Source organism: Cavia porcellus, unplaced genomic scaffold (assembly GCF_034190915.1).
Source record: "Cavia porcellus strain 051 isolate PalLab524CR breed Dunkin Hartley unplaced genomic scaffold, mCavPor4.1 scaffold_24, whole genome shotgun sequence".
NCBI lineage: Eukaryota > Metazoa > Chordata > Mammalia > Rodentia > Caviidae > Cavia > Cavia porcellus.
Window position 1 is genome coordinate 14,506,519 of NW_026947507.1, and position 7,539 is coordinate 14,514,057.

Here is a 7,539-nt window from a genome sequence, read left to right on the forward strand (position 1 = left end):
GATCTGAAATTGGTTGAGTCTGAGTCACCTGCCTTATCCTGGGCTTCTCTGAGCCCAGGCTTCACGGAAAGCCCTCGAGTGTGCTCTGGCCTACAGCCGCTGTAGGTCAAGGCTGAGGCCGTGAGTGGAACAGGCGCTTCTCCGTCCCACTGGTGCTTCTCCCTCCTGGCTCCTTGCTTCCTGCCAGCAGCCTGCAGTCTGAACATCATCTCCACCAGCTGGATATGAGTCTGGCAGGATGTGAACAGACGGGAGGAGGCAGAGTCTGCCGGGTAGGCCTTCCAGCAGGAGGGATTGGAGCCTCCCGGCGATCCTGCTGAGCAGCGCTTGGCATCGGCCTCTGCACTTTGATTTGTTCTATTTTAAAATGTCTGAAATTTCCCTCCTGGGGAAGGCGGGTAGGGGCATGACGAGGTGGGGGTGTGCCGTGAATCTGGGGACTCAGGAGCAATTGGAAAACCGGAAATCAATTGGCAGGGTTCAGTTAGATTCTAAGGCAAAGGCCCAGAAGCGTGAGACCTGGCAAGGAAGATGAGCTGGTGCTCACTGTGGCTGGAGGGAGAGGGCTCAGGGAAGAGGAAGCAAAATACCTGCCCATGAAGAGACACAGGGGGCAGAGAATGGGTGCTAGACCGAGTCACTTGGAGGCTCTGTAGTCCTCATGAATGGTTTGGATGTGGGAGAAAAGGGGTTCCTGAGAACACAAGCCTGGTTCCCAAAAGGAGAAAAGCGGCCAAGGAGAAGGCAGGACCTGTGGGAGTAGGAGAAGGCAGGACCTGTGGGAGTAGAGGCCCCAACCCCACAGCGTAGCGGGAACAGGGGCAGCTGGATGGAAGTTCTGGGAGAAGCCGCTTTCCAGGGGAGGTTGGTGGAGCAGGTGGGGCAGGTTCCAGGAAGCCCCTGGGTCCTGGAAAGTGTGTCTCTTTGCCACCCCACCCCACCCCCAGCCTTGAAGCTACTGGTTAGAGGCCTGGCAGCGCTCACACGCTTCCCAGAGTGAGTGCAGGCCCAGTCAAAAACAGTGCTCATGGCAGCACACTCCCCGAGAGGAACAGCTCTGCTGCTTGTGCCCACACAGCCACTGCCCACACCCACTGCGGCCACCATTCAGTAGCTGGTAGAAAGGTGGTGTCTGGTGGAGAACAGAGGCTTTGAGGGCCACATGAACGAGTTAGGAGTGGGAGCTAGGAGAAAAATGGGTGCAGTGGCTAAGCCGTTTTATATCATCATTTACGATGGCAACCAGCTCACTCTGAGAGCACTCTGCAAACAACACAGCTTCCCGTAACCTGGGAGAGAAATTTGAAGAAACTATAGCTGATGGCCGAAAACCTCAGACGTCTGTACCTTTATAGGTGGTGTGTTGGTTCAGCACCAAAAGTGGGATGGGAAGGAAAGCACAATCACCAGAAAACTGCAAAATGGGAAGTTGGTTGTGGACTGTGTCATGAACATTGTACTCAACTCTCATGAAAAAGTAGAATAACTATTCCATCCTCATTTGGGCAGGAATTAGCTTTGAGAATATATAAGCTCAGTTTAGTGAGCGAATCTTCATACTTTTTGTTTTTTTGTCATTACTATGGTCAGTGACCTTTATCATAAGCATTTTATAAGCAACTACTTATTTTTTTTAATTTTATTTTTTTGGTACCAGGGATCGAACTCATGAATTCATGCTTGCCAGGCATGTGCTTATGCCACTGAGCTAAATCTCCAGGCCTGGAAGCAGCTGTTTCAAGTGTTGATTTAACCAGGATCATCTCTTTGGTTATGCTAAAAACAACAGCAACAACAACGAAAAAAAGAAAAACAGTTCTCACAAAAAGGTGCATTTTGCAACTGGCAAGTGTGAACTAGTGGACCACAGATATCAAACGTGATCTCAAGCATCAGCAAAAGGGCCTGGGGAGCAGGGCACTAAAATCTTTTTTTTTTTTTTTTTTTTCTCTTTTTGAGACAGAATCTCACTATGCAGTTCAGGATGGCCTTGAGCTGACTTTGTAGCCCAGGCTGGTCTCGAACTCGCAAGGATTCTCCTGCTTCAGCCTCCTGAGTGCTGGGATTACAGGTATGAGCCACCATGCCTGGCAGGGCACTAAAATCTAAAGAGGAGTTCTGCCGCACTGTTGCGGGTAGTACTTTGGTTACAATGCAATGGCCTATCACCTGCCCAGTACCAGAAAGCTGGAGGTGTGAGCAAGGGTGATTCTAAAGGGTGCAGACTCTGGAGCCAGACACTGAACCAGCAAGTATGGCCATTGTTGTGGGGGTGGGGACCCTGGAAAAAGAGGCCTCAGGCTTTGAAGCCACACACCTGCATTCAAATGTTTGTCCAGCTTTTCATAAAAGCCCTCAGCTTCAGCTACCTCAGCTGTACAATGGGAAGACAATACAATCTACTGCTCAGGGTTTATAAATTGACTTTGAGATGTGGCATGTAAATTCCTTACAAGTTTCACAGCACATAGCTCTCAATAAATTGTCCCTAATAGAGAAATATGTGCAAAGCTTTTGGAGGCCTAAAGTGCAACTAGAGGTGGAACTAAAGCTTTGAGCTGAATCTTGGGTCCTATTATGGTTTAGATTCAAAATATCCCCCCAAAGTCCCTCATTTTGAGTTTTGGGCTTTACAAAGGTGATTGGATTATGTACTCAGCGTAGGTCAATCCACTGATTAGTTCATAACTGAATGCTGTTAGGCGGTCAGGCCTGGCAGGAAGTGGGGTATAACCTGGAAGAAGGTATTCTTGTTCCCTGCCCTTCTCTCTCTGCTTTCTGGTTCCAGCACACGAACCCTTGGGGTGCACAGTTAAGCCATAGCAGTTTCCAATCTCATTTTTTCCTTCCTGTATTTCTGCCTTACAGCCAGCCAACCATGTACTGAACTCCCCAAAACCATGAGCTAAATTAATGTTTCTTCCTTTAATTTGTGGTTATCAAGTATTTTATCTCAGTGATGAGAAAATGACTATAAGTTTCACAAGGACCTGACTGTTTCAGACCAATACCAGGAACAGAGCTGTTTATGTATTTGGTATTGAGCTTTTTAAATCTTCACACCAAATTGAGGAAACAGGTTAAATTTTGGGGTTGGGACTACAAAGGTTCGAATTCTAACTTTGTTTTCTGTGATCTGTGTGACCCTGGAAAATTTACTTTACTTTGTGCCTCCACAGCTTCAGGAGGGAGAGATACTCTATCAGGCTGGGATTTGTGTGTGTGTAAAAATGGGGTAAACCATTGATGCAAAACATTTAGAGCACGATCCAGCATAAAAGAAGTGCTACAGATATTTCTGTGGCTGTGTTACTATCTCTATTATACAAGGAGGAACCAGATATGCTAGATTCTATAACAGCCCCCTCAGGTGAGAGGCAGAGCCAGAACTTCTGCCAGGCTGTGCAGCTCAGAAGCCCTCTACTTTCCTAATTCCTCAGGGGCTGCTGCTGCTCACCCAGATCTCAACCGAGGCTGAAGCTCCCCCCGGAGCTGTGTTGAAATAGTGGGAGAGGATGTGTTACACTAGGTGCCACCTTCCTAAGTGCAGAGGCTGCAGTGGACAGGAGACTGAGGCCAGTCCTGGGTAGCACATCCCAGAGTAGCGGCAGACCTGGGAGGAAGGACATAGGGAGAGCAGGGACTGGGTGCAGAGAGAAAGAGAGTTTCAAGGGTGATGAGATGTTGGATGGAACCAGCCCTCCAGACAAGGCAAGAAGGAGCAGGGCCTGGGCAGGGCTGTGGCCTTGAGGACCAGGACGTGAGCGGTAGAAGGAACAGTTAACTTGTTTAGGAGGGCAGGGGTGACTGACTGAGTACAGGAGGTGTGAGCAAACCCCTCTGTCAAGTCTGGCTCTGCAGGAGTGAGGTGTGTAACAAGCAGAGAGCGCCTGGAGTCCCTGTGCTAAGGGATGGCCTGAGGGCCTGAAGCGCTTAGCTCTGATGCCTTTATTTTTGTGAAAGCAGGGGTGGAGAATTGCTTCGCTTTCAAGGGTTACAGGCCCAGGTGGAAAAATAAATCAAAGACCACATACACAGGAACCTTTTGATTTGTGTTTTGGCCTGTTGGTGGTACCTTTGTTTCCCCAGCACAGCCTAGATGGGAGTGTCTCCCTGGGGCTGGGTCTCTGGGTCTCTGTACTTTAGATGTGGGGGACTAGGAGCTTATGAGGGGGAAGCCAGAGGCAATGAATGAATTTAACTGCCCAAAATATGTGCTACTAAAAATTGCATAAAAGACATGCCTAGGTGATTAGCAAAGCCCACTTCTGGGTGTATTTCAGGTGGGTCAAGGAAGTGTGACCTCAAGGGCTATGACCTTGAGTGCTATCTCTGGTCCCTTGTCCCCTTCTCTCTGACATAGTTGGCCTACTCTGCTCCTCAGCTTAGTTTCCATGAGCTAAGTGGCATGGTTTTGTCATGATGTTTTTGCTTCGGAGTCAGTGACCATGATCTGAAATCATGAGACAAAATAAACTCCTACTGTGTCAAGTATTTTGTACCAGTGACTCTTTATGTGGTACAGAAACCATAGAATAAAGAATCTCAAAGTATGCTCAAATTGAGGGCCTCTGCAGGGTCCCCACTGGCTTTCTGGTACCCATGGCTGAGGTGCCAGGCGATCAAGATGGGATGACGGCACAGTAGGATTCAGGGAGCTTCCTGGGCACTTCTCAGGGGAAGACGCAGCCCCTTTTCTCAGTTTTCCTTGTCAGGGATGGAAGAATACAGGAAGGAATAAATGAGACTGGAGACTGCTACGGCTTGACTGTGTGTCCCAAGGGTTCACGTGCTGGAATCTTGGTGCCCAGTATGGTGTGTTGAGCTGGTGGGAGCTTTAAGAGGTGTGATTGACAGGGAGGACGGTAAGTCACTGGGGAGAGATCCCTGAGAAAAGAATAACATGGCTCCCATGGAATCCCAGTTAGTTCCTGAAACAGCAAGCCTGTCCCAAGTTCTCCTTGTTCCTGGCTCATCATGGGACTGTTCTCTTCACACATGCATGTAGTGGTACAGCCTGGAGGCTGCACCAATGGGGCCACTTGAGCTCACAACACAAGGGGCTGAGTAGAACCATTGCCTTTATAAGTTACCCAAACTCGCTATATTGTTATGGCATCAGAAAACAGACTAGTACAGGGATTCTGAGCTGCTTGGGCCATGAGGGAGCCCAGGGAGCCCTGAAGGAAGGTCACTCATGCCCTCTAGAGTTTTTAACTGTCATCATTGTGAATCCTGTTGCTCTGTTTTAGAGAAACACACCATACTTTTCTGTTGACTTTAAGAAATCAAAAACAATTCTAAACTAATTTCTATGTAAACAGTATAGTTCACTTCTGTTCTGTAATAGGGCTGCCAAGAGAGGAGGATGAGGAGGAGGGGGGAGTATGGAAAGGAAAGGAAGGGGAGAAGGGGACAGGAAGGGAGGGGGAGAAGGGGATGAGAGGAGAGAGCATGATGGGAGCTGCTGGGAGGGACCTTGTGGTGCTGAGAATGAGGCCTGGGCCCCAGTTTGCCATGGTCCATGGACAGCATGAAGACTGGTCACCTGCTATGGCTTCCCTTTGAAGCTTATTAGTGCTTCAATAATTTACATCATTTCTTTCTACAATAGATGGTTGAGGTTTGAAAATTTAAAGTTTATTTTTGAAACAAGGACCAAGTTTTCCAAAGGCATTGTGGATATTGGGCAGAACGGAAGCTACAGTACTTAGGCTTTTAAAATGTGTCTGGAGATGGGTACAGGCAGCACTGCTCTGACCATGAGCCTGCTGTCTGAGGGCCCGATGGGGGCCAGAGAGCTGGACTTAGTCATGACTTGGGTAGGATCAGACCTGGACTAGCCACAGCACCACAGAGCAGGTGACAGCCAGAGGAGACCGGGGCACGGTGGCCCCGCAGCCCAGCTGGGCAGTGGGAACTGCACAGGCAAGGCTGCAGAGATGAGGGGGTGAGATTTCTTGGAAAATGGAGGAAATTCTACCTAGCTGTGTTTCAGCATGTGTCCAGCACACCTGGATTGAGAGAGGACAGAGGAGGAGTGGAGTGGGCACTGGAAGTGGTGTGAGGCCTTGAACACTGAGTTTGGACACTGGCTGCAACAAGATGAGTGACATAGACCAGAGTTCCAGGCCCTGTGTTACCCATGGACCTCAGGCTTGGGGTCCCTCCCCTCAGGCTGCAGGCAGGAGGAACAGCGCTGAGTAACTAAGCCATGTTCACACAGTTCATACAAGTGGCAGCGCTGGGCGAGGCCCACGTGGTCTGCCTCTGGAGCCTGGGCCTTAACCTCTGCCTACACTTGATCTTCTCCTCTGGTCTTGGTCACTCTGCCCACCTCCAAACACGCTCAGCCTCACCCCCTCCGTGAAGCCTGCCTGTCTCCCGCTATAGACTGAGCCCCAAATCTACGCTCTCAGTCAGCACTGTTCTCTGTCTCTCGGTTGGGTGTAGGACTCTAGATGACTGGGTCCTCGTTTTTTCCAGCACTTTCCACAAAGCCTTTCACATGGAGGTGGCCCTGCCCCACTTCTACTTCAGTCTGAGCATCTAAGGCCTTTCTCTGTTTTGGTTTCATGTGAGACACCCATAGCAGACGAACATGCAGACCTTAGACTGCCACGTCTCGAAGGATCCTCAGCATCTGGCCCCTGCAGGGACCCTCTGGCTTCCTGGCCCCTGCGGTTGAGTCAACCAGGGATGAAGCTGGAGTGAGGGGGCAGTGGTGGAGGCAGACTTTTCCTCCAGCTGCTTCTGACTGCAGCAGCCAGTCCAGCGCGGTCTGTGCTCACGGCCAGGGGCTTCCCGGGGACCTGATGCTCTGGTGAGTCTGCCTGCTGCTGGGCCTCCCCCTCAGTGAGAAGAGAAGGTTGGGGTGCTCTTCTCTGACAACAGCAGCAAGGGGGCTCTTCCCCTCCCCCTCCCTCACTCTCCCTTCCTCTCTTTGTCCCTTCCTGTGGTCTTCGACTCTGACTGTGTCTCTCTGTCTCTGTCACTCTCTGCTCTCTGTCTCTCTCATAGAGACAGGAATGTAGCAGCTCAAGGGAGACACTCTAACCTCCTTTAAAGCTGAAGAAAACTTAAGTGCAGAGATAGCAAGTGTGCCCACCTCAGTTAGGGAGAAGTGCATGTGTGAGAAAGATTGTGGTGCTGAGGGTGTGTGAGTGCGCATGGGAAGACACCAGCTGTACCTCCATGTGGCTGGGACGGAGGCTCCTTCCGAGGCCCAGGGGCCTTCTAGAGGGCAGAAGCCCCCCGGGGCTTGGGTGAGGGGTGAGCGGGGCTGGTCCTCAAGGTTGGCAATGGTGGGTTTGGGCCCTCCCTGGAGTGACTGACAACTTCTGCCCCCATCCCTAGACTGTCGGAGATTTTCAGTCTGAAGCTTAGTACTTAGGATTGATGGTGGTACCTCCAAGTGCTTTCCTCGAAGGAGGACACAAGAGGGAAAGGCGGGGACTTAAGAGTGCCCAGCACCACTGGGCACTCCGTGCTTTACCAAGCATCGCCACACTACCTCCGCAGAGGGCATCTTGGGGACTG

General features: G+C 50.5%; 1 pseudogene; it reads left to right on the forward strand.

Moving 5' to 3' along the window:
- Window positions 1–1,027: 1,027 nt before the first annotated feature.
- Window positions 1,028–1,486, forward strand: LOC111756599 (fatty acid-binding protein 5-like; annotated as a pseudogene).
- Window positions 1,487–7,539: the final 6,053 nt, after the last annotated feature.